At 37.3% G+C, this 27,938-nt stretch overlaps 1 protein-coding gene across 5 annotated transcripts in view; it reads right to left on the bottom strand.

The window, feature by feature from the left end:
- The window catches only part of KCNQ5 (potassium voltage-gated channel subfamily Q member 5), a 260,022-nt gene that overhangs the window by 192,004 nt on the left and 40,080 nt on the right, over positions 1–27,938 (bottom strand). The window contains exon 1 of one of the 5 annotated variants that reach the window (XM_052678991.1): positions 16,150–17,049. The exons of the other annotated variants lie outside the window; for them this stretch is intronic. The gene's annotated coding sequence lies outside the window, so the exon portion shown is untranslated. Of the gene's footprint in view, positions 1–16,149; positions 17,050–27,938 lie in introns of those variants that run through there. 5 annotated transcript variants of the gene reach the window in all.

Below are 27,938 nucleotides of genomic sequence, written 5' to 3'. Positions count from 1 at the left end.
CTCAGTTTTTGAAATAAATCAAGCTCTTACCGTAACTACCTGATAATTTCTCACTGGCAACACAAGCATTTGTAATGTGCCAAAAGAGCCACTCTAAATTAAAATCCACAAGAGACAATACACAGGCTTTTCCTCTGCACCTGCTTCACTCAGGTGTCTGCCTCCCTTTTAAAAGACTGTGAGAGTTGTATGGAGCAAAAGAGGGAGAGGAAATAAAATGTATGGAAGAGCGAGACAACAGCATAGGTTTATTTTTTATGCTGACTTTAAGATACATACAAATATAAAAAATCTTAGAGACTGTGCTTGTTGACTGCTGACAAAGTATTAGTTTTGTAAGAAGAAAACTAAAAACAAAACAAAAAAACACCATATCAGAAAATCATGTCAGTGTGAACTTAGTGGACATTATTGAGTCTGAAAAAGTAAGTCCCCTCCTTACACACTGCACACAGAACACAGGCATTGTCAGGCTGTCTAAAACCAGCCTGACCTAGAAAGATGCTCTGCTGACAAGAATTTAACAATTTTTTTTTTGTCCTTAACTTTAATACATGGCATTTTTGGAAGAAGCACCTGCCTACTGACATTCAAATTGAAAGAGCCAACTCATTTTTTTGCAGGGTGTAACACGCAAGCAGGCAGAAGATGGTTTGGGGGAATTTGCTCTGTTGGTAGATGCAAACCAACAGCCTGGTAGTTCACATGCATCAGCAGATGGCCAAATACCCTTTTCTACATATTACATGATGAAAAGTCAAGCCAATCCATTAAAGCAGGAATTTGTCAGACTGGGAGGCAATAAGTGGTTTAAATGCTACTAACTTCTTTGTCAAAGAAATGACACTAAAGATGCATGAATACTTATACTACTCAAAGAGAAAGGACACACTTGAGCCTTATTTTCTAGCATTTTCCATTTTTTACTCATTAGCTCCAACTGCAAATATGTGGGTATGTATGACTAAGTGCATTTACATCCTCTCACCAACTGTAACTGGTCTAGTTAGGCCTCAGTAGCCACAGACAGGAAACAACCAACAGACTCCTCCAAACAAAATGAAACTTTTTTTTTTTTTTAATGAAAACTGTGCAAACATCACATTTATGTAGTGTTTGGCTCAGCAAGGTAACAGCATCCAAATTCAGCTTTTATTAACTCTATAGTCTTCTTTCTACCCACTGATAAAAGTCACAGGACAAATCACCAGCTGATACACTTCAAAATAAAAATCAAAATCAAAGACAATGTATGGGGACATTGCAAATTGAGATCAACTTAGGACACATGCCAAAATCCCATAGTAGCTTTGCTTTGAAAGCAGAAACATTGCAAACAAGCAAATTATGTTAAGCATCAAACTGTGATTTTACCAGAAACATTTTTCAGGTTCCTCTCTGTGCACTGGTACTTCCTTGCCTGGACAAGTTTAAAGACAGCTCCCCCGTGAGTAAGCCTGCATCAATCTTTACATTTATTCTTTGATATTCCTATCCTGAAAAAATTACATCTGCCAAAAAAGATCATCTCTTAACTATGCTGTGAAGAATTTTTCATAATGCAGAATAAAATGTTTTGAAGTGTAGAATATGTAGTGACTTCTATTATTGAAATTATATAGGTAAATGAGAATTAGATATATTTGAAAAAAAGAACTTCCAGTCAACACAAACATTAAAAGTTATAATAAATAATATCAATTTTTTTTTCCTCCATGGCAATATATACAGTTAAGAGGTTTATTAAAAATATCGAAGTCAATCTAAGGTTTTAAAAAAATAAGTAGTAAGCATTTCAGAACTGTCCTGCTGTGCTACTGATTTCATTAGTTTGCTTTGCAAAGCACAGACCAAAACAGAGACAATGTATTTTAAACTTAATACTAAAAAGTTTGGAGAAGTAATTTCAATACGTATGAGAGACTCTGGACACACTTTTAGGCCTACCGAGAAAGGAAGACAACACTGCCTCAAAAATAGGAAACGTGCTTTTCAGAGAAGTCAAGACCAGGAAAATTAATGATTTTTTTTAATTATTTCTTTTCTTTTTAAGAAATAAACACATGACTTGATGAATTACTGTAGGATACAGGACACACAAAATCAAACCAGAAAACTGATGTGTGCTTTGAGATTTTTCTAGCTCTTCATCTCACAAAGTATATGTGGAAATGACAACAGAATAATACCCACATTAAGCAGAACTTTTCAAATCCATAGAAACAATTTTCAGTGCTGTAACTCAACAGTGATCACAAATTCCATTGTGAACTCCATTTTAATACCCAAGCTATTTCAAATTACATTGAAATATAAAGTAATGCTTACATATGCTATGTTTGGAGACTTTTAGGGAGGCGTTCCAGGCCACATAATTGGAAGTCATCTTAAAGCCAAAATAGTAATTTGGCACTAGTTCTGATCCCTAGAGGTGGCTAACATTCAAAGAACAAAAATAAAATGGTATATAGTGCAAAGTTACTCTGAGATCCTCAGGAGTATTAACTTCAGTCAAGTTTGCTTCCTTTGGTGTTCACTACAGACTTTCCAACTCTGGATGACAGTGACTGGCTGAGCAGCATTTTTATATGGGAGCAAAATGCATGGCAAAAAGGTTCACTTGTTGCCACTGTTAAATTAGATAAATAACATCATCCCTCTCCCATTCGATCAGCCACACAATAATTCAACAGAGATCAATGTGAATACTTCCCCAAAATGTTTTGAATAGAACAAAGAGTTAAAAATTAGTGGCAAAAATACAAACTAGACTGAATAATTAAATAAGCAATTAAATAAGTGTGAAAAAATAATAAGCTCTCCACATAGATACAAGAAGGGTTAATGTAATGAAATACATGGGTTGTAAAATGCAAGTATTTATTTTTAATCCTTTTATGCCTTAGATTAATTGTACATTTTCTGAAAAGCAATGAATATGATCACATAATGCTTGGGCTGCCCTCCATCAGGTAGTAATGACATTATTACAGAGAAGCAAACTGCTATCTGTCTTCTCAGCAGAAGAAAAATGTTCCATAAATACATCTTTCCCAAAACAAGGAGTTCATGCTTAAATAAAAAAACCCACAAAAACAACATAAGTTGCTACAACCAGGTAGTGAGGATTAGGTTTCTAGGTTTCTAAAGTATGTTGTTTAAATTAATCCATAAATAGGTGGCATATTCATGTTCTAATTGAGAAAGCTCTTTGGTATTGGGACCATCATAAATAGGTAGTCAAAGAAAATCGCCATTCAAAATGAACGGCAAGTCGTTATGACAAAAAAATTAATTAATTTGGTCCATCTTACTGCTTACTTAATCCTTTCCTTCAGTAAAGCTTTCTTTTCATCTTATATGGATTTTCAAATGTAAAGCATCATTGAAATGTATCAAGGAGCTATTTCAATCTACCTCTACCAGCACGAAAAGATTTAATCGGTTCAAAATCCTTCAGAAGAAATCATTAGATCGACTGAATTTCTAGGTTAGGAAATGGAGGCAGAGTTTGAGGGGCAGTTTTTTCATTTGCTTTACAATGAAAACTGTTTTTCTTGGAAACAGGAAAAAAAAATATCAGAAAGATTACATTAAAAAGAATCAGCATACTAGAGAATGCTATTTTAACTTACTACACTTTATAAAGAAACTTCAAGAGAGTTGAAGTAACAAAAACAAACAAAAAACCCAAAACAAATCAATAGGCCTTAACAGATGAAGAGAAAAGTTTATATTGATGATAGAGTTTGCAAAACACTGCCTTGAAGCAATGGCATAACCTGCCTGAACTCTGCTGAAAAGGTTCTATAGGACACAATGAACGTCAATGTATATGAACCAAACGTACTACCATAGTGAAGGGGCTGCACACCCAGGAACACAGATATCACAGGGGGAACTTGTTAACCTCTTAATCACTAGGCACGGCTGAGTTTTGTGACAGTTCCAGACAGATGCAGAAGAACATAAGAACAGGTAGGTCAGGGCCTACAACAAGTGATCCTGCAGAAAAGAGCTAAGGAATCTGGACTTGTTCAGTGTGGCAGAAAGGATGTGAAAGTGTGATCTGATCACAGCCAGCAGCTACTTGAAATTTTAGAAAGACAGTGAAGCCAACCTGCTCCTGGCAGTACTAGATGATATAATAAGGGAAGAGCAATGATCTCTAATTGTGGCTTGTCAGTTTTTGGCTGGACTCCCTCCCAGGGCAGTAGTCAAGCCTGAAAGATGCTGTCCAGAGAGATGGTGGAACCTCAGCCCTAGGAATTTTCAAGACCTGGCTAGACAAATTCATGGCTGTCATATACCAGTTTCAGGGATACTTGTGCTTATGTCCTTTTTGGACATCCAAAAGCTTCTTCCAGCTAACATTTCCATGATTCTGCTATTATAGTACTGTTTTACCTAACCACATTTTTTCTATATTATTTTTGTCATTGAAATTAAAGGTTGTTTCCTTCAGTGTTTTATACCTATTCTTTCATCAGAGAGACTTTAATGCACAGAAACTTGTGATTCTTAAGTGAAAACTCTGAGCTGATAAGAACGTGATACATTTTTCATAAAATTTCTCTTAGTGTATATCAATCAAGGGACTAAACTACTGCATATTAGACACATTGGAAGAACTGCCTTAAAGGTTTTTAAGGAGCAGCTTAACTGTAAAAGTAAAGAGAAGCATTTATGTTTAATGCAAGAGAGAAGCAGAAGCCAGTGGACTGATACATACCACATGGACAGTTGTATTATCCTTCATTTTACATGGATATCACACAAGCAAAACTGTACCTGTCAAGGCAGGAGAAAATGATTTTACAGTAATAACAACGCAAGACAGCGAGGATGCAAATAAGGGATTTATCTCTGTGGGTCAGAGGGAAACAGAGGCATCTTGGAGGTCACAGGGAGGTGATATGCAACATTTGCCATGGTCTTTGTCATCGTCTGGCAACAAGTTGCTACGGAGTCAGAGACACCATTGAGGCTGCTAGCAAACACTAGTTGATAGAGTTTTCCACATATATATAGGTACAAAGAAAGAAGGTACTGGACAACCTTTGAGTACGTCTGAAATGGAAAAACAAAAAAAAAGACATTAAACTCAATTTTCAGTTAGAGAATACTGGCCAAGATGAGATGAATGTGATGGGAGCCTGACATTTATTTGTACAGGAGAAAATGGGTCTGGAGCATGTTCAAGAAAATACTGAGGACCTCAATACAAGGCTGACCTATGTGAGAGGGACTTTTCAATGACAACAGATAAAAATCATCAGAAAAACAAATGACAACACAGCCAGTTGGTCCAAGGCAGGTAACAATTACCGAGACAAGCATGTTTGATTATCTCAAGCATTCCAGAAAGGTCAACAGGAGAAGTGAAATAATGGTGGTCGTATCTGACAGAAAATAAATGAGCTAATCAGAACTACAGATCTCTATTGCAAAGAATTAGTGTCCAAGATTTTTTTTTTCTGTGTGCCGCCTTCTAATCCATTCCTGACTTCTGACAACTGACTGCCACTGCACACACTGTATTTAAATTACAGAAATCCAGATGTGGAAGTTGGTACTCATAGGCAGGAGTTACATACTGGTCTGAGAATTGGACTTCAAGTTGGCACAGAGTGACAAAGAGATGAAAAAAGCCCACTAAAACAGAACAGTGAATCTGTATTACTGGTTTTTTTTTTTTGTTTGTTTGTTTGTTTCCCATGAGAGAGATCTTTGAAGGGCACTGAATGTTGATGAATATGAGAAAATAGTGTTGTCACAATGGTTTCACTTCACCTGAGGCCGGTTGGGGGCACCAAATACTTTTTATTTCTCCACCACTGTGTTGTGCTTTCTGTCATTGGGTAACCATGACATTTGAGATCCCAGAAAAATACAAAAAGGCAACTGTGTGGGAATATGTAGAAAACTGTTTAAAGCTACCATGCCAGCCGTACTGCAGTGTAACTCTTTGACTGACAGGGCTGGGTGTAATAGGCTTGGTTCTGATCGTATTTATACCTATGTGAACCAACAGTGACAATAATGAAGAGAAAGCCGTTGCATCACTATTGCCACTTTCAATACAAATAAATTAAAACTGTCATTAAAAAATACTGAAAAGGGGGCATTTTCTAGCTTAATTCTTGTCTCTCACCTATGGGCATTACTTGTGTATGTATGGAAATGGTCTTGTACATGAAAATACATTATATCCAAGCAGTGTCTTAGAAATACAAATGGTCTCTGAAACAGAAGCTAAACTAAAACACTGCTAAATTAGTTCATACAGAAATACTATAGAAATATATTATTATCATATTTGAACAGATTACAGTGAGAACAGATTTATAAATGACATTAATAATCCCCTGGTTTTACAGTCATTCTTCTGCTCTACAGCAGAGAGAATTTCTCATGCTCAGCAATGTCTAGAGATGCTCAAGACAACAATGGCAGATACAAAGCAAAATGCTTTTACTGTCAAACAAAAATTAAAGTCACTACTGTTTTCAAATAATTGTATGAATAGTTAGGACAAATGGATACATTTCATTGAAAAGAAGATTGACATGCACTTGAAATAGAGTAATAGAGTAATAGGTAAAAGCAGAAATTAAAGTGGTCTATGAAGATACAAGACTCTAAACATAACATTCTTAATCTAATCTGAGAAAATGAATAACGTCCGGACCCTTACATTCCTCTTAATGAATCTATTTACATATAATTAAAACTATTCATCCTCCTTCAAGTCTAATCTTCCTCAGATGAATATTAGCAACTTCATCTCTTTGATTTGCAATTTGTTTTTAAGAATTTTTTTTTTACAAAGATGGAGCAATATTCCCTTTAATGTTGCTGAATACCAGATCCTTAATTTGCAAATTACCTCATACTCCACATAAAGCGCAGATCATCAATATTAAGCTCACATTTTTGTTCATTTTCTTTGATGGTGTGAAAAATAGGTTTGGCACATATTAATTCAGCTCTCTTTCCTTGCAGACAGATCAGACAAGTTTTTGCTTGCACATCTTCTTTCTTTCGTGGGGGAAATAGGTTCAGTGAATTGGTCCTTTTTTCTAAGGGGTCACCAATAAGCATTGTGAACACTGTTAAGAGCACTGTACCCTGGGTGAATGAAAAGGGAAGGGGCAAGAGGTACCAAGAAGAAAAAAATACTTAAACATCACAGGCTTCATCTCTAGTGCTGGTTGCTGGATATAACATGAAGTGCACATGGTAGAACGCATCTGTGCTCAAAACCAGAACTGACCTAGGCATTTCTCTGATTGTGGGGTGACCCAACAGAGACTGGGAAGACCCAAGCCAGGGGACCCCATCTGCACTATTTGTTACTAGTTCTGCCTTTTGCCAATGGATACAGGGGGGCTCAATAACTGCAAAGCACTGTTGTTTTACCATATCCATGCCAGGAGAAAAACCTCATGCCACTTTTATTAGTGAAATAAGAGTGAAAGAAAACCATGGGTGTAAGGTTGAAATTAAGAGTTCAATTTCCAGTATTCAATGGCAGTAAAGCCATTGCTAGGATATATATATAGATATAGATATAGATATATGTATATCTCACAGGTTTCTACAACCCAAGCTTGCTGCTACAATCAACTGGTCTCCATCAGAGCTAAACAGCCTGGTAAATCATCTCACATTAACAGAGGATGGTGTCCACTCACTGAGCATTTTCTTTGCCTGTTCCTGTGATCAAACAGGAAAGATTCATACTACACGTATACTGTTAAAATACCACACTCTTGAAAATATTTAGGTATTTTAAATTAGAAACTATGATAATATCAGTGGAGCTATGATAGCTATATCTCCAAAGCAGAAGAAGAAAGAACTACAAGATTAAGCCCACACAGCTTCACCAAGGGCAGATTGCCCGACCAACCTGGTGGCTTTCTATGATGGAGTGATGACATCAGCCAACACAGGAAGAGCAAGTGATGTCATCATCTACCTGTACTGCAGCTAAGAGGCTAAAGCTACCTTTGATACATTCTCATAAGATGATGTCTTAGTGAGTGACTACAATGTACACATATCCTTACAGCAAATCACGGGGTCTTTACAGAGCGATTATACTTCGGTTATTTATCTGCATGATTCTGCTATTTGTCATGTGAAATTAAGTTCAGTGTAATAGAATTAAAAAGAAAAATTCTAAAAAAAGGATTACAGACACAGCATAAATTGAGAGAGAATGTAATTACTGCTCTTTCTCCTCAAGACTGATGGAGTCCAGACTTCCAAATTTAGTTCATAAACTAATTTCCTCAAATAATTCAACTTGAAAAACAAGATTTGAATCAGATTCATTGTCTGTTTACTATTTTATTGCACATCTATTCGTTTTGTTTATTAACTAGAAGGTATGTGAAACTAAGGAACTGCCATTCAATATACCCAAGTTTATGAAAACATTGTAAAACAGCTTTCTACAAAATGCAAGCTTTCTACTACTGCAGCTGATGATTTAAACTCAGGTAAGGCTAGGAAGACAGCAGACTAAAAGGAATGATACTTGCTCTTAGGCACAAAGATAAATTCTGAAGAGACAATGTCGCCCAAAAACCAGAAATTCACACCTGTCTGAAGAAGATACATCCTTCTGTGCCAGATACAACTCCCCAAAAGGCAGACAAGTGTGATATTCTAAGAGTACTCAGAAAAATAACTATCCTCAGTAAGATATTACGGCAAGCAGAAGATCACTTGAGAGAGACATCTAAGAGGTTAAAGAATGAGCATTGAACACCCATTTATTTACGGTAACTTATTTTCCTTTCCACTCTGTGCAAAGGAGTGGTGAGAACCTCCTGTCAGCTGTGCTGCCCATGTCTTTGAAGACTCCACTGCATAGGAACTGCATTTGATCCTATCGTCATCTCTTTTCTAAGCTAATCTTCTTCCCAAAGTACTACTCTGAGTCCACTGGGAGTTAACCCTAAAACAGAACCCTGAAAACAGCACGTGCCATGGGAGAAAGGCCATGGCTGCAATAGGAATGCTCTGAGCACTGCACTGACTACAACTCACAGGAGAAATATGGAGAACTGCTGTGTCCATAGCCTACAGCACTGCCAGGGTCAAAGCAGAGAGCTTCCTAAATTAATGCTTTTGGCATGAGAAGAGAGGTAGGATACAAACACTTCAGCTTGGAATGGATGCTCTGCATCACTCCTAGGATTAGTCTTCTGATCATAAAATCAGCTGCTTTCTCATGTGCACTGGTGGAGATTCTTCTCCAGGATTACTTTGCTCACTAATTCAGATGTCTGAGAATCGGAGCTTTGTCAGTTAGAAAGAAAGGTTTTGCATTTAAATACTGGAAGAACAAACCCATATTATTTATTAGAGATGACACAACTGTTGGAGGACTCAGACTAGGGCAAAGGCAGTTGCTTACATTCTGCAGGTTTTTACTGGAGCTCTGAGCTATATGCACAGTATTTTTAAGCATATGATACACCTTAGATTAGAATAATTACATTGTTACTGCACAAAATTAGCAAAACCTAATGATGTTTCAAAGCGAAATAATTATTTTCTATATAGCAAAAAAGCTTTATTTCATATATATATATATATAGCTGTGATGATATCTTAGGAAAGTCTTTGCATCAATTATTTTCTTCAAGCTCACAATACCTGATAACTTACTTTTTATATCTGTTTTTATAGTTTACTAAAATTTCATTAGAAGAACTGCAACTTTTTCCAATTACAATTGTTTTTGATTTTGGAAAACCAGTGCTCCACACTATGCTTAAATTGTTGATTTTTCTGAAAACACAGATATTCTAAAGATACACATTCTTGCTGTTACATACGTTTGTCTTGTGAATGTGTTCCCAGCAACGCATAGAATCCTATCTACACATAACAGAGTTCAAAGCACAGGGAACACTATTCTGTCCTTCCAGACTGAAAGTCATCAGTGTTGCAAATTTTTCTAAAAGTGTAAAAATGTAATAACAAAGAGTAGTACTACTAGGAGCTCCTTTTCTGTACAGGATTTGAACTTAAGTCATACTTACCCCAAGCATTATGAGTAGCATCAATACTCACTAGCATGTCACTATGGTCCTGTACATAAAGCTTCAAAATCAAGCCACTCCCCATGTATGAGAAAAGATTTCTGAAAACAAAACCTGCATTTTTTCTATCCTCTGCATAACGGGAAAAAATGCTCTGTATTTAGTATTATTTTAATTATTATTCTTTTTAAACATTAAAATCTGTTTGAACAACTGATATTTAGATGCTGTCATGCAACAGCCACTGATAGTCTACGTCAAATCTACTGTAACTGACAAGAAAGTTTCAACATTTCATTAACAAATTAAGAAATGACAACCCATCTGTGTAATTTTAGATGACTTAATATTTTTTCCTCTAAGAACAAGTTGTACAAATTTCATATAAATACACGCTACTTACAATTTTGTATTTTTGTTATATTGTATGCCACCCAGCCATACTCAGTTTCCAACAGCTAGTATTTTTGACGCTTTTGAATTCTAAAAGTTACGTTACGTATTAAAATAAAAAAAGAAAGAAAGAAAGAAAAGGAAAAAGGAACTAGACAGTTGACCATAATGGAAACAATAAAATTATTTGTTCTTGCTACACATGGGAAGTAACCAGAAATCCAACTGAAGAAAAAACAGCATTACCAATTACCTTACCTAACACAACTCCAAGAACTCAACTTCTTTGTATGACACAGCCAAACTCATAATTGAAGTTCTGAATTAAGCATTTGGAAACCACAAAGCAATTAATGGGAGCTCAATGTAAATGCACTTCAAAAAAGGCTACAGAATCAGAACTGTGCTACACTTTTTTGCATATATAGAGGCCAATGTTACTGTCAGATGTTCATTGAATGTTTACTGTTACATTTACTGAAAAATGTAACAGGCTAAGACTACATTGAAAATGTGGATAACACAATGCACTTGTAAATGAGTCCAAATATCATATTCTAAAACAGATTCAAAATACCTTCAAACTCTTAATATGCCTACAAAAAGACTCAAAATACCTGCTCAAGTCATTGGGAACTAAGTATCCATATTACTCCTGCACACAGCAGAAATTGCTTTTATTTTGAAATGCCTCAGCAGCAGATTTGTTAACATTACCCTGGTAGGCAGACAGGCAGTCATGAGCCTGAATATCTGTCCTCATACTCAGGTTTCCCTTCGTTATGTCATGGGTTGCCCATCAGTGTCAGGATTTGCCCCTTCCCCTGGTCAGGATAAAAACCCAAAACCCCAAAATCCACATGGATCTGCTGGCATCTTCACAAAGATGAACTCTGGCCATAGCCTCAAATGTTATTTCACTGCTTTTCTATCTGTGAAAACTGAGACACAGACAACTGTAGAGCAAAAGAAGGCAAGAACAGCATCTTCTAATAAGATACAAGCACTACAGAAGAACAGAAAGTAATAAAGACAGAAAATTGGCTCACTCCTTCTGACAGCAAGCAATGCTTGAGAAGAGTGCAATGTCTAACCAAAGAGATGCTGTTTCCTCAGCTGCTAACCCTTAAATGAGGCTGAGGAGGGGCAAATCCAGGCTCCATCCCTTCTGATCATTCAGGTGCATTGCTTGCACCTGAGCTCCCTGGATTATCTAAGCCTTCTCACCTGGTGCTCAACCATAGGTTCAGGCTGTGACCTGGCAATTCCACTGCAACAATGCATCCATCAAGCTCCCAAGCATAGCGACTCATGGGAGAAGCCCTAGTGGCTATCAAGTAGCCGCTCTTCAAGCCACTGGAAAGTAATCCTCCTTGGGGGCTGACTTGTCTCTACAAGGTCTTCCTCCCCTCCATTCTCTCCTGGCCGGGCTGTGCCATCCTCCATGGCTTCACCTCAAAGAGACTTGGCCAACGATGGTCATCACAACCAAATTCAAAAAGAAACCCCAATGGTCAAGTATCAAAGCTATGGAGATCTGGATACCTAATTGGAAAATACATTCATGAAAGGGTCAGGCAAGAAGATACAACAAATGTTTTTGATGTTTTCGGACTGATATTTTAAAGAATTCAATTTGCTGCATAATCATGTATCTGAAGTTCACTTCACTAAGAAAGATGACATCTGAACATTTAAGTGTCAAGTTGAAGCGTAGGAATATTGTGTGTTGATTAAATGATTTTTAAAAATAAGAGCCTGTGAGCAAGTATATTATAAATGAAATACATACGTTGAAAATATATTCATTATAACAGAAAAAGCCTACCAACACAGGCCATCTGCTTTTGACTGATAGATTTCGTAAACTGTCAGAATATCATGTAAACTGTTACAAATCTCATTTAATGAATATCTCAGAAACATACATAGTTCTCACATAACTGGCAAGTTTTAATGAAAATAAGTATCCAAGAATCAAATATGTGTGAAATCTGAATTTCAATTGCTCAATAAAATATGCAACAAAAGCTGCAGAAAAACAGCAAGAGCTCCATCTATCCCTTCTGAGATGAATCAAAATCCCCCAGATGATCTAAAAGCCATGGTTATCAGCTTCTTAAGACGTATAATTGTTCTATTGCCATTTCATTTAAAATATACTGCATTTAAATAATTCCATAGAGACTAAGAGCATAGGTAAGAAGTACGGTAATAAAGCCCCTGTGAATATTTGCAGATGTTCTTTGAAAAAGATATGCATTCTCTCCATCCCTATTTATTATCTGAAATGTGACATATTTCCCATTATTGTATCAGTAACGTCTCCCAGATACACTGCAGTAACATGCAAGGCCCAGTTGAGGATCCTGCCAGTGTCAAGCCTTACCTCTTCTGTACTGTTTGTCTACACACAGTGAAATTCATGCACAGGCCTGCAAAGGACTGGGATCACTTCATAGCAATATAGTATAGCAAACTGCTAGACTATAGAGACAAAGTAAGATGGGAGATCATACACAGAAAAAGTGAAGACGTTTTTTCCATCACAGGTATAATGCAACACAGCCTCCAAGCCCATTTTACAGGCAGCTTTCTTGCACTGCTCTACTCCTTGCTCTTACCCTCAGCATGGTGATACATGCCCTGCACTCTGCAGTGCAGGACCTCTGAATAACATTTGCCCATATAAGCTGAAACCAACAAAATACCTACAAGTAGCTTAAAGCTGCAGGAATCCAGTTTCTGTGAAAAAGTCGGCAATGTAAACTGAGTATCACGTAGACTCAATGTTTCCTCTACAAATTCCAGTCTTACACATTCTGATGTTAGTACTGGATGGCTTAGCATCCCCATAGAAGACATTAGCAATGACAGATAGCAAATGCAGTACGTATAGACAGCTGTCAGAATCTATAGAAGAACTCTGGAAAAATACCAAGTATTACTTGCCACAGCTCCTTTCCTGTGTGACAGCAAACAATATTCTGAAGGAAGAGAACAATCTGCCGCTCCCTCTGAAGGGCTGCCTCTCCATTTTGTAGGCTACAAGAGCTGGCCATCATCTCTCTTCATTATTCTTTCCATGTACAAATGCTTCACTAACTTCAGCATTAGATTTATGCATAAATCCGCCAAATGCTGCCACTAAGCTTCCACTACAATGTGAAATCTAATATTGGGTTTACTTCTGAGGACAGACTTCAGAATCACTTCTCCTCCAATTTATTGATAATATTTTTACAGTCATTTTAAATTGCTTTCCTATCCCAAACCACCCATATTTCACACTACATATTGTAAATTTCTACAATTCATACATTCAGATTTTGACACAAATTCTTCTTTTAACCAAATTGTACTCAATAAGAGTTTCTTTTTAGTTACATGTATTTTCATTAAAGCAGTAATAACGGCAGCAGAAACTCAGAATACTCTAGTCTTGCTAAGTGACTATTTGACAGCCTGTAATTTCTCTGTCATTAAAATACATATTCTAGCCTTGAGTTCACGTTGGAAAAACGTCACCCTATGGAATAATCTTCTCACACAGTATGTAATTTAAGTTTACTTAACGTGCTGCACATTAGAACAAAAAGCAGGCAAGGTTAGGAAGAGTAATTCTGATACAACTGACCATTTAAAACAGTACAGAGTACAGTGACTGATCATCAAAGAATCCCAGAATACCACTGACAGCACATATTGTCTAAGAAGACTTAATTGTCAATGTACTAGTTATCTTCCAATCCTTTGGTACTGTTACTGTAATTGTTTGTCTTAAGATATAATAAGTGATAAGTACACACAAGGTTCTGAAATGCCATGTAATGAGCATTGAACAGAGACTAAATTAGTTGGACTGCCCTTAAAACATGGATAAAGCAAGGGTCTGAGTGCTTCAAGTTGAATAAAATTTTTAAAACTTTTTCTATTCTCTCAGAAATAGCATTTTAAAGTTTTCTCTACTGTAAGTTATGAAAACACCCATCATCATCCAGTCTCAGAAATGTCAACTACTGATACTTTAGAAAATAAAATTTTTCCACATGTCTAAACAGGCCCTGTGAAAACATTGAAATTTGGAGAGAAAATACAGAGCAGTAAGTTCAATCTTTTGTAACTTTTGAAACAAAAGATAGCAAACATGCTTAGGGGCGATAAAAGGCAGAAATTATGTGTTCTTGGGCAGTTATTTTTCATCTATTAGTTGGTCTCAGTTTTCTGTCCCATGTAAGATTCTCTCCCTACAATCACCACTAAATGGTATCTGAGTGCACTCAAGAAGTACATACTACAGAACGTTACTGCCTTTCACATGCTCATTTTAGTATCCCCTGTGGCAGCAGCACACTGTCAACTGTAATAGTTTTACTACTAACAGCAATATTAATCCAAATATTTACATTACTATATATTTAGGAAAGTATGGGAAAGATCAAAGAAACAGACCTGGAACAGCTCTGGATTCTGCAAAGTTATTTCACCCTTGCAAGAGCCCTTGGACATCACCATGAGAAAGTGACCGCTCCCACAGATACCGCCTCACTGACACTGGAACACTGCAGTGTGATGCAGAAGCTGTCAGCCCCTCTGGGGGCAGGCATGAAATGCGTAGCACAAACACCAGGCGTTTGGTGCTAGCTTCCCAAATCCTAAAGGTTTTTACTCCCGAGGAGATGGGGGTGCTGCCCCCATCTGCTTGTTGTGGCACTCTGCCAGGTGCAAATATGGTAGAAGGAATAGAGAAGGATGGTAAGTCAATGTGGAGGAGATACTTCGATAGAATGAGTTCTTTAATCATGGACTTTTCAAATCTATTGTCAAAGGTAACATGTTTTGAAGTGTCCTAAGTAATAATGGCTGATCATTTATCAGTAATCGGTAAGCTTAGAACCTCTAAAGCTCTGAAAGGGCACAACAGTAGCAGTCTCTTCACAGTAGGTATCCATCAAGTAAAAAGCTTTTTACTATGAGCACCGTATTTACCAAGTATTCAGGATATGTTCAATCATTAATGTTTGTGTGAAAAGTAATTACCAACTACATGTAACTACTATTGCACTTCCAAAGCAGCTGATGGAGGAGTAAATTCCCCACTTCCCTGCTCCATCCATCCCTTAATTGATATTACTATAGATACCAAGGAAATAAAATGATTTGTTGCTTTTCAGGTATTTTTTGATTTAAGGTTTACAGCAGAATAACTGAGTGATAGAAAGAGTATGTCTTTACCATCCCTACAAATACTGGACCAGTGTTGTGCTGCTTCTGATACTGAGTCATCATTGCTCTGAGTTACCTTGGGTAACCGCACAACAATGCATTGCTCTGCATACACAGACCAGATCTATCGCTAAAAACTCATTATTAATGGTCTGAACTCAAAAGATTTTGCTAATTAACTGAGCCATCCAATAGTTCATCATTATTACTTCCTGCAGCATCTGTAGATGTCTTGGTTTCCCAGAGCATTCAAGAGAATAAAACCTAATTAATTTGTGGGGAGGAGGTGGTAGAGCAAAGTAACTGCAAGCTATGCGATACTGCTCTTTCTCCCAGATATTCTTATTATGTTACAAAAGTATTAGTCAGGAACAAACATAATACACAGAGAATTGCACAGTACTCTAGCAGCAGTACAATCACTGAAATATGAGGATTATGCAAACATCTTAATGGCATTACTTACAGAGCTACCGGGGAAGGAGAGATTATTTGGCAGTGTGAATTCAATTTGCTTTGGAGCACAATACTTCAGCTGCAAAGCCTTATTTCCAGCCAGAAGTTAGAACTTCTTCAAATAAGAAATCCTAAAACAATAACAACAATAAATAATCCAGGTTTCTTACAAAGTATTTGTAGAACAGAGTCCAGAAAGCTGGATGCAGCGACATCCTCATATATCAGCCACTGATTTCACATGACGCAAGTTACCACGCAGACCCTCCCATCTCATCACCTGCAGCTGGTGGCAGTTCCTGTGTGGTTCCTATAGCCACAGCCACAGTTTCTAAGGGGTTTCTGTACACAGAAAGTGCTAGATCCTGCTGGGGAGCACTCAGTCTGCTCCTTCAGAATCTGCCTAATGGCATGTGATTGGTAGGACACATACAACTTTGTGGCTGCTCTGCATGAGCAGGACACCCAAAGTCATCCCACCAGCAGATCACTTCCTTTTGTGTTAGTTTTGGGCTGCTTACATTGGCTCTATTGCATGTTTTGATCTAATTTATTGATCAGCACTTAGGCTGTGATCTCGATTTCTGATGTATTCAAAGACACCAGGTTTTGCAATTGGTTCTAAACCTGTTTTGTCATTTCTTACCTGTTTCCTTTTCCACTGACAAAAAATGCTATCTGTACATTGTACCCAACCTACCCTTAGTAAGTTGCTTGGTTAACTCTATCACAGACCTCAATTATCCTGAATGTATTTTCAACATCCAATTTTCAGGACACTAAATTAACGTTACACGTATTTCTAATGACCATAATCATCCTCACTGTAGGTCAAAGCTCTAGTCCTGCTGACTGTGCCTTTAAGATCTGAGCATGCAAGGAAAAGACACTGATCAGGGAAACAGGAATTGAAACATCTGAAACCACACTTAGAAAAAAATTTATTTCTTGCTGGAATTTATACAATGATGTAAATTCAGTGATGGGATGAGTTGTTTAAATCAATAACTAAAGTCTTTTCAACTGCTTATATGTTTAAAAAAAATGAAGAATCTCCAAGTTTCAAGCCCAAGAAAGCAAATTCCCATTCTCTGGGGGCATTGGATCCTGTCTAAAAGCATCCACCCAGCTTACCACTTTTCATCTACCAGTGTTAAGTTTTATTTGATCATGCAGAAGGGCTGTGTTTCAGAGGAAGCAAACACGGATTAAGGTTTTACAATGTCATATTTATGATCACACCTGTATGAAGGATTACAGAATGGTTGATGACTACCTCTGGAGGTCATCTAGTCCAACCCCTACCCACAGTAGGGTCACCTATAGCCAGTTGTTCAGGGCTGTGGCTGTGTCGCATTAGGTTTTGATTATCTCTAAGGATGGAGACTCCACAATTCTCTGGGCAACCTGTGCCACTGTCTGATGAGCTTTACAGGAAAATGGTTAGTTTTTTTATTGTAGGCTTAAGTGGAATTCAACGTGCTTTAGTTTGTGTCCATTGACTCATTCCCTTTCAGGAATAAAGGGTTTTTCATTGGCATGGCTTTACTTAGTGAACAGAATCATAGAATCACAGAATGGCCAGAGTTGGAAGGGACCTCAAGGATCATGAATCTCCAACCTCCCTGACACATGCAGGGCCACCAACATCCACATTTAATACTAGACCAGGCTGCCCAGGGTCTCATCCACCCTGGCCTTGAACACCTCCAGGGATGGGGCATCCACAACCTGTCTGGGCAGCCTGTTCCAGCACCTCACCACTCTCATAGTAAAGAATTTCCCCCTGACATCCAACCTAAATCTTCCCTCCCTCAACTTAAAACCATTTCCCCTTGTCCTGCTGTTATCAACCTTTTCAAAGAGTTGATTCCCCTCCTGTTTGTAGGCTCCCTTTAGGTACAAAAGGCTGCAATGAGGTCACCCCACAGCCTTCTTTTTTCCAGGCTGAACAAGCCCAGCTTCCTCAGCCTGTCTTCGTAGGGGAGGTGCTCCAGTCCTCTGATCATCTTTGTGGCTCTCCTCTGGACCCTCTCCAACAGCTCCCTGTCTTTCTTATACTGGTGCCCCAGACCTGGGCACAGTACTTCAGATGGGGCCTCACGACGGCAGGGTAGAGAGGGACAATCACCTTCCTGTCCCTGCTATCAAGGGTGTCTTTCATCACCACCTCAACTACTCAAAAGGTCTACAGCAAAAGGAATATAAGAAATGGAACAGCACATAATAGGAAGAATGGTTATTACAGTTCTTTTGACACATTAGAAGTACTCTTTTTTTTCCTCTCGGTGCTGTGCAGACTAATTAGTGTCCATATTTTGGGGTCACAGTGGACAAGCTGAGAATTACATTCAGCTGATGTGTCAGACAGAAATAAAGTACCTAGGGAAAAGAAATACTGCTTATACATGTGTATATATTATGCAGTGCTCCATAAAGAAATCTATATGCACACAAATATTTATATAAACAAGACTGACAAGCTTTATCATACCAAAGCAAAGAAGATGTATTTCTTTCTCAATATTTTCATAAATTTAAATTAAAGAAATTAAAGAAATGAAGAAAACATTACCATATCGATTAGCCAATAATAGGTGGTGGGAATGACAGAAAATGACAAGCTGCAGCATTAGACACGAGGCCACACACATAGATGCTCTGCTTCCCAGCTGTAATATGTAGTAACAGCCTCTTATTTCAACAGCTGGTAACTTGATATGACAATGAAAAGCTCCAAGTAATCTTCTCATTACAATCAAGTAAAACTATGATGAAAAGATAGCACCTGTTTTTCTCGAGAGATTGTTTTTTATTACTCCTTACACTTCTGCCAAAGAATACAAAATCAAGGAAGTGCTCTCATAGTTCCACTTTTGGCATGCTGAATTGCTACTGTCACAGAGGAAGCATAACAAACCTGTGTTCTCAATTACTCTGTGGAAACAGACAAATAATTATCAATAAACAAATAAAGACCAATACTCTTTCTAACTAACTTTCTAACTTTCTAACACCTAACTAAAATGCTCTTGTTACCATGTTACATTAAAACCAAAACACAAAGACCAGAGATCCAGAAATTTTTCCCCATTACATTTCAAAGACACATAGACAGCTCTTTATATTTTATCTTTCCACTGCTATATGTATCAGATGAACTGAGAAAGGTCACTGATTCTTGAAAAAGGCAACTGGCAGACGCATAGATTTACCATAATAGGATTATGATGGGGGTACTAACAATTTTTTATATAAATAAGGCTTCTTAGTGCTATATTTAGTATTTCTGTGGAGTTTTTTTCATTTTATTTTATTTTATTTTATTTTATTTTATTTTACTTTATTTTATTTTTTTGCAAAATGCAATTTTCTAAAAAGGAAATATGAAATTCTATTAACTCAAAATAATGATGTGGAAGCAAAAAGCAATAAGATATAATTTTATAGAGGCTTTTCCTGCATTAATATATATTTATATATTGCACAGCAATTTTCAAAAACATTTATATATACTAAAGACACAACTTTCTGCATGAGAATGTAATTTATTTATCAAACAATTCAATTGAACTTCTTCTAGTGTGGCATAACTCCAAGAAACACAGAGAAACTCACTAAAAACTCACTACTAAAACCACTAATAACCCTCTACTCATTTCTAGAAGCCTTTCCTCTCTCTGCACCGTGGACAGCAGAACACAACTACTGATAAGAAGATATTCCATTGCTGAACTTACAATATTAAAGAATTTTTAAAAGCTACTTTATCAAAATGGAAAAAAAAAGACAAAATGTTTTTATGCAATCTGCCACTTAGCTGAATTCAAAATACATGCTGTTGTGAAACTGCCTCTTTCCTCCTTGTACAGCCCATATGCATTACTTGGCTTGAATCTTTTAAACATTTAGATTCAAAAAGTTCATCCCTATAGTACATAAAATGTCTTCAAATAACAAGCAAGAATATATAAATTACAACAGAAGGAAAAACTGGCATTATTTTCAAAATTCCAAGATGTCTGTAAAATGTGACCTGCTGATTATTTTATTATCTCATAGGACAGCTAATAGGAATTAAGTTGTTATACTCCAGTATAAAAATCTCAGCAAATACATAAAGGAAGCTGCTATCATCACATGTGGATTTGTGTTTTATACAGTTCACAACAGTCCTTAAAAACAGCTCTTGCTTTCACGTTAGCCTTGGAACAACCAACTCCGCTGCCATCTCTATTACACATACACACTTGTATTAACAAAAAGAACAAATTCATTTGTCCCCTACCTAACTGAAGTGCTCTATCTTGTCCTAAAATTAATATGAAAGATGACAGTTATGATTCCTCTGCTTCTCAAGGTGCCTTTCTTCCTTTCCATACGATAACAGACAACATTTAGTTGCTGAATCTCTGCTTGGCATTTAAAGTCCAAATACCTAGTTTCTGATAGGTGAGAGGAAATCCATCTTACTCATCACATAAAACAGATCAGAAAGTAAATAATCTAAGTTTGTAGACTGGGATAGTAGTGAAAGTCTTGAAACAAGTTAGTTTCCTCTCCTCTTTTTCCAGCACACTGGTTTCTTAACATAGACTGTTATCACTAACATCATTGTAAAGCTGCACTGAACTTTACGTATGTGCATGAAATGCTTTAGGACTTACATATAAATCAGCATTATTCTATAAAATTTGCCACTAATACTGACTAGAGTAAATCTCTGAGATTAACATTCAAGCGTGATCAGAAGCATACACTTTTATAATCAATAAATCTAAATTTGTGTAATTAAGGTCTCAAACTCTTAACCACTAATCTGCAAGAGCCACTTGCAAAGCTTGAAAGAAATGATTTCTAGCACTTTCAGAGATGAAAGTGCTGACAACAAACAAAGCTGTAACAGCATCAAGCTGAAGAAACTAATGGTTGAAGAGATTTTAGTGCAAAAGTTTCAATGTCTGATTACAGTACTTGCAAATGTAGGTCCCTGCTAAAGCACACGTAGGTTACTGCAATGTAGCAGGACATCATCTTTGCAGACTGACAACCAACAGTAACGTATCTTTGGTCTGACTTTGTCCCTGTGTATGTCCTTACAGATGGAGAACTAACAGCCTGAGCACAATCCTCCAGAGAAACTAGGAGGTGAGTTGTAAGAAACACAGGTGAGAGCTTATCTGGAACATATTGAACAACTCTAGTCAATCTTTTAAAGAAAAACCTGGACCTTGTACATTAGGAGGCTGAGAATGGCTGCACTGACATAGCAAAACCAAATCAAAGGGAGCATGATCCGTATATATGGATGCACTGTAGACAGCAGCAGCAGAAGAGATACAAGAGATTAAGGAACATGGCTGGCACAAGAGCAAGTGCAATGAAGAAATTCACACTTGATGTTAGACATCTGTTTCTAACCCTAAAAATAGCTGGATTTTAAAACATTCTTGTGCAAGGTGTCAGCAATATGCTTTCAGATATTTGTATATGTATGAAGTGTATGGATTGCAGCATCCACACGCTGCAAATTGTACAGGAGAACTAAATAGTTACACCTTAAAAACTTTGTAGAAAAAGCAAGTGAAAAAAGCATGTACAAACACTCCCAGAATGCAGATCTCCTATATGTAGATTTTTTGTTTTGTTTTGTTTTTCTATTTTAGGAGTCTTTCCTTTCTGAAAAGCTGTTAGGTGAAGGTTAAAATGAAACACAGTGTTCATTGATAGCAAATAAAGAAGGGAAAAAATGCAAAATTAAAATGACTACCATGATTTTTTAATATATATATACTGAATAAGAAAATCCACCTAATCACATTGCATTGATATAAAGAACAAAACAGGCCAGGCCACTTGGCATTCATCTTCACTAGACATTGACAGCATATACCAGTAATTATCTTATATTTCAAATCATTATAAACCTGCTGACAACTGTAAGAAATCAAAAAAGGTCCCTCTGTGACATCCACAGACATCTGATATAACTTAACAGTTTCAGATTTTTTTTTCCTAGATCATTATCTTATGAAGATCAAAATTAAAACATCAGGAATAGATCTGAACACATTAAATATCTTGCCACGTGAAACTGGAGAAGACTCTTCTATATTGAAAGCATTCTCTATTTGTAGATGTATTTTAATTAAGATAAAAATGAAATCAGCTTTCAAATGTGCAAAATATGCATGTTTCAGAAAAGCTGAAACAGCAGTGACTGTAGCACCGAATGCACTGCAAAATAGGTAAAGAATTCTGGACGACTGCTACAGTTTCACCTCCATCCATGCAAAATCCATAGAATGGACTATAATTACCATGTCCATCCTCTAAATTTTGTTTCATCATCCTAAATTGTATCATTACTTGGACAAATGAGGGGTAAAGCCCTGAGTAGATTATGAACTCTTACATATATTTGTTAGTGTATTTTTATGTGTAAGTAGATGCATTCATCTGTCAGTTCCTGGAATTTCCTTGGAAAGCTTGCTGTGCAAAATCATGTAGTAGTTGGAAATGAAAAACATGCAATCACAGGTTTTGCTTGGCCTCTTCTGGCAGTAACTTCCACGGCGGGGGCTCTGTGTTTGAGGATGTTTTACACAGGAGACAAGCCAGGACTCCCTTCTACTATTCTGCATGGCACAGAATAGTGTTTCATTTTTTTTTAAAGGTAGGCCTCTCTAATCTACCAGATGGTTTCGCAGATGGAAAATTTTGGTTCTGTTATGGTGAACATAAGATAAAATGGGAGTGAAGTTCACAGGGAAAAACGATATGTTCACTTGGCCATTCTGCTGTCCATGAAAACCACTGCTGGTTACTCTGACTCTTGCATTTCACAAAATTATCCTTTTACTGAAGTAGAACTCACCAGGGGTGAAGCTCATTGGATCAAAGCTTCAGTAGATTTCCACACTACATGAAGTCAGGAACACAAGGTTGGATTCTTATTCCGCAACACAAATAAATACTCAAAACAAGGCAGAATGTTACAGAACCTATATAAAAACAATCAATAAAAGTACATTTGAAATGAAGAGTCCTTCCTGCTTTTTTCTTTTTTTTTTCTTTTTTATTTTTTTTCTTTCACTTTTAGGTGGGGACATTCAGCCCATAGTATTTCATTAAAGTAAGTGGAGGAGTTATCTTTACATCATACTTCTACAGAATATGGTACAGCATTCCTTTACTGCTTTGAGATTGGGAAGCGCTTGTAACATTAAAAGCTCATGGAAAGTGAAAGCAGCAGCTTGCCATTTGCTATCTGATTGTCAATCTGCAGAAATCATTTTCCTTGCAGAACCACTATGGATGCTGGCAGCCTCAGGTGCAACTTGCAGAGAGCAATAAAGAGATCTGCAATGTAAATGTAAGCATAAGCATGAGCATAAATGTAGTCTGAACCGTCTTAGGTGTCACAGAATCAGAATGGCCAGAGTTGGAAGGGACCTCAAGGATCATGAATCTCCAACCTCCCTGACACATGCAGGGCCACCAACATCCACATTTAATACTAGACCAGGCTGCCCAAGGCCCCATCCAATCTGGCCTTGAACACCTCCAGGGACAGGGCATCCACAACAGCAGCCTGTTTCAGCACCTCACCCCTCTCTTTGTAAAGAACTTCCCCCTGACATCCAACCTAAATCTCCCCTCCCTCAACTTAAAACCATTTCCCCTTGTCCTGCTGTTATCTACCCTTTCCCCTCCTGTTTGTAGGCTCCCTTTAGGTACTGAAAGGCTGCAGTGAGGTCACCCCACAGCCTTCTTTTCTCCAGGCTGAACAAGCCCAGCTCCCTCAGCCTGTCTTTGTAGGGGAGGTGCTCCAGTCCCCTGATCATCTTCGTGGCCCTCCTCTGGACCCTCTCCAACAGAGAGTGTGGTCTCTGAATAGTCAAACAACTCTATTTGCCTTGGTAAAATTGGCAATACACTGGTTAGAAGGGGAATTGTTTTGTATCTTCATTATCTGATAAATAAGCTACTGGATCTGTCTGAAAATCCTAGCAACTACAGTAAGAAATTGATTTATAAGGAGAATCCTTGAATGCTCTGCCCACTGAGTCACCTGCAGAGGTTCATACATCAATTTTTGCCATTTTGCAGAGCAAAATCACATGAAAGAGTTTCTGAAAATCACATCAGTCTGTGTAACTGGATATGGTGTTATTCTTGCTACTGAGAAATTACTCAATGTATTAGCTAACTGTAAGAAACCAAGAGATCGCATCTTTTGATGCTAAATGATGTGGGTCACATGTATTCATCTTCTTTTGCACAGATATAAAAACATGAATAGACATAAAGATCTGATGATATTGTTTGGTATTCTCACTTCCTTTTGCCATGCCCCACAAAGTGACTAGCACATTTTTTGAGAGAAAGGAACTAGGATTGCTTCCATGTTTGAATTCCACAGCAAAGTAATTTATTTCTTCTATCATACAATTTTAGATACAAATAAATTTTTATCCACTGTTTACATCAATGGCACATTAATTTTGATGAGAAATTCTGAATTTCAACAATAAGTCTCCCAGTAGCAGATGAGTTTCTCCACGTCCGAAGCTCAAAATACTGCACTTCTTGCATAGAGGAATGATTATTCCTCTGTAAAATTCCAAGTAATTCATGCAAAATATTGCCCTTCCCTGCCTCTCCCTTCTTAACTGTTGTCTGGGCAGTGACAGAAGCATGGAGCAACAGGGCTGAGGGAGCCAGTGCCTGGCTACAGAACAGTGTACACGCTCTGTACAACAGGCCATTACTGGTGCAAAAGGCAATAATCCTTTCTGAAATCTGTGTCCCTAGTAACCTTGTTTTTTCTCCCTTGAAATTTCACATTCATCCAACTTCCTTCTCTGCAATTTAGATTTTTATTTAGCTCACAAAGTGGGCATTATCCTAAGTAGGTAGAGCATTCATCTTTTGGCATCAGTGCCAGTTACCCCTGGCAACCAGCACTTGAAGGGAAACCTTATTTTTGTCTGGTAACTCAAAATAGGTCTTAAGGGTCAACTGCTTGGAGGCAGCTCTTAAGGCTGGAAAACACTTAACAAAGGACCTATTCATGTTTGTAGAATTCAAATGTCAAAGAGTGATGAGTTTATTATTTTTATTTTCTTTAATCATTATGTCACACAACCACGGTAAAACCCCTAAAAATGCAACAGTGTCACATTTCAGGGAGCACATCCATACTGAAGAAGCTTCAAGGATGTAAGAGATGCATACTAACTTAACATAAATGGGAAGAAGCCAGACATTCTAATTAAAAAAGCCAGAAAAAAATGGAACAGGTTTTAAGCCTATTGTGTTTGAGACATGTGGCTATACACACACTGTTCATCTCGCTGTTTTCTTCAGCTGAGACCCAAGTATGCTTTGCTTTAAGAGTTCAGACCAAGTAATCTGATGAGTAAACAATTTGAAAATTTGAATTAAAAATGTGCCCTATGATAAAGAACAATGTTAAGACAATTGTTACAACAGTTATCTGAGGCTTGGTCTGACTTGCTGAACACTGCTCCTTTCTGCAAACAAAATATGCAAGTTTCCATAAAGACACAAAAGTAGAACACATTTTGACTATATTCTGGTAGGGTTGGTAATTAGATCTTTGATTGGTTTTGATTATCTGAAGAAAAATCTCCCAGGATCGGGCAAAAATAACTTCCTTTGATTACAGTGGTTTTGGTACAATTAAGTTTCATCATCTGTTATGCAAATGGCTTTCTTGAAAATGTTGTCAAGGTAGAAAGAGCTGACAGCATGGAAGCTGCAGAACTAATTCAACATGAAAGGGGCATGCACTACAAGATTTATCTGACCAAATGAAGGCATTGTTTACTACACCATTTGAACCTTCTAATCACTGTAGAAAAGTTGATACTTTTAGGAGGCAGTTCATCTAGCTACACAGAAGAGGTCCAAACCAGGCCAGGCGAACAGTACACAAACATCCATTTCTTTCCTCTAGCTATTACAGGAGCATAGGATGCTTCGCTTACACCAACAAACCCACAGCCTAACATGGTATCTAATGCCAAATGAGAGAATTCCCACCTCAAATCAAGATTAAGTGTGTGCTGGCCTTAGGAAACAGAGAGACTGCTATCTACCTGTTCTAAAACACCCTTGAAATTTAAGCTGAAAGCCCAAATGGCTTAAGAGGATCACATAAATACGCTCATGACTCTTTATATTTGGGATGTGATAATTTCAAAACAAGTTCCCCTCCATAACACCATTTCTCTTTACTCTTGCTTTCAAGTATTTTAGGTACAGTTAACTAAGTTTAATAATCTAAGTCAAACTTGTTGTTCAGCAAGCACTGATGAATGTTGATGGGTGCCATTTACCCACATGGAAGAATTCAGTGACACACCTTTTCTTCATACAAAGCAAAATGTCAGATGTCATTTTGTCAGACTATCCTTCTGATGTTATCTGTCACACAGCAACAAAATGCTGGTGGGAAGGTTCAACTTCTACTGCCATACTACCAACACCCACCTCTGATATTGTAGGTCAATACAGTAAAATAGGAGGCATTACTTCTGGAGCAGTCATTGTACAGTTTAAAAAACTGTATTCCCTAAAGGACTTCGTTTTACTCAATAATCACCAGGGCAATTACTGACCAAGCATGCATGGGTCAACACTGCTCACCAGAAACATCAGATGCTACTTTTTATTTTACTTTGCATTTATAAAGATAGACTCAGGATATGCAGTCATTTATTTCACAATTGCTGGAAGAATTTACATGCGTATTTACCATTTGGGCATAGCCTGCTTCTATTGAAGTTAATCAAGCGATGTAGATTTCAATGGAAAAAGGATCAGCTCATGTTTGCAATATCACCCTACTGCACAGCCTTGCTTCCATAAGCAAATAATGGAGGACATGTGATGCTTTTATTTTCAGTACTTGGATCTCTTCCCTTTCAAGTGCATTAGTATAAAATTAGCAAGCTACATTTCTACCCACTTGTGATCAGCAATAAATATTTCCCCCTGTAGCTCCGTGTACTTTTCCTTAGTGGAACCTAGTCAACACCCACCCTTTCAATTCTTGATAAAGGAATACAAGTTTCACAAAATCAGAGAATCATGTTTCTTATTGTGTAGAAAAAGAGCAAGGAAAGATAATAGAATGGACTTTGTATGATAATACACTATAGCTTTATAGGGTGGGGGTAAAATCAAGAAAAACCCAAAAAACAACAATTTCCACAACTAGTATGAAAATGTACAAGCATGAAGTGAAAAGAAAATATTCACTATTTCTCATGGCTCAGAAAGTATAGACGTAGAAGTAAGCACAACTAAGAGTTTAACTTTGCAATTCAGAAAGCCTTGAGCTCTTCCTTATTAGAAAGTGAAAGGGTTAGTACAGCAGGGTTCAAGGAAGACCTTGGATTCTATATCCTTGCTCTGAAAAGAACCCTCCAGTGCAATTTAGGCTGAATAAAACTTAGTTTGATTCCACAAGCCTTTTTCATGAAAAGGAGTGAAAGGAAAACAAAAGAGTAACCAGTGGGTTTTCAGTTAATGCTATCACTTTCCATCACCAATTAAAAAGAAGATGCTTCTGGAATACTGTTGTTTCAAGGTTGTTGGGTTTGTTTGTTTGTTTGTTTTGCTTTTCTAATTAGAAGCAACTCTGTGCTACTAACCTTCTGTAAATGCTGCTCCAAAATTAGTGCCTCCCATCTTATTACATTAGCCTATGACCTCAGAGGCAGATGGTGACGGTATGGCAGTATAGGTTGAACTTTCGCACCATTT

The sequence above is a fragment of the Tympanuchus pallidicinctus genome, unplaced genomic scaffold (genome assembly GCF_026119805.1).
Source record: "Tympanuchus pallidicinctus isolate F22 unplaced genomic scaffold, pur_lepc_1.0 scaffold1, whole genome shotgun sequence".
NCBI classification, from domain to species: domain Eukaryota; kingdom Metazoa; phylum Chordata; class Aves; order Galliformes; family Phasianidae; genus Tympanuchus; species Tympanuchus pallidicinctus.
The sequence above is the reverse complement of the archived record's forward strand: the minus strand, read 5'-3'. Positions and strand labels throughout refer to the sequence as shown.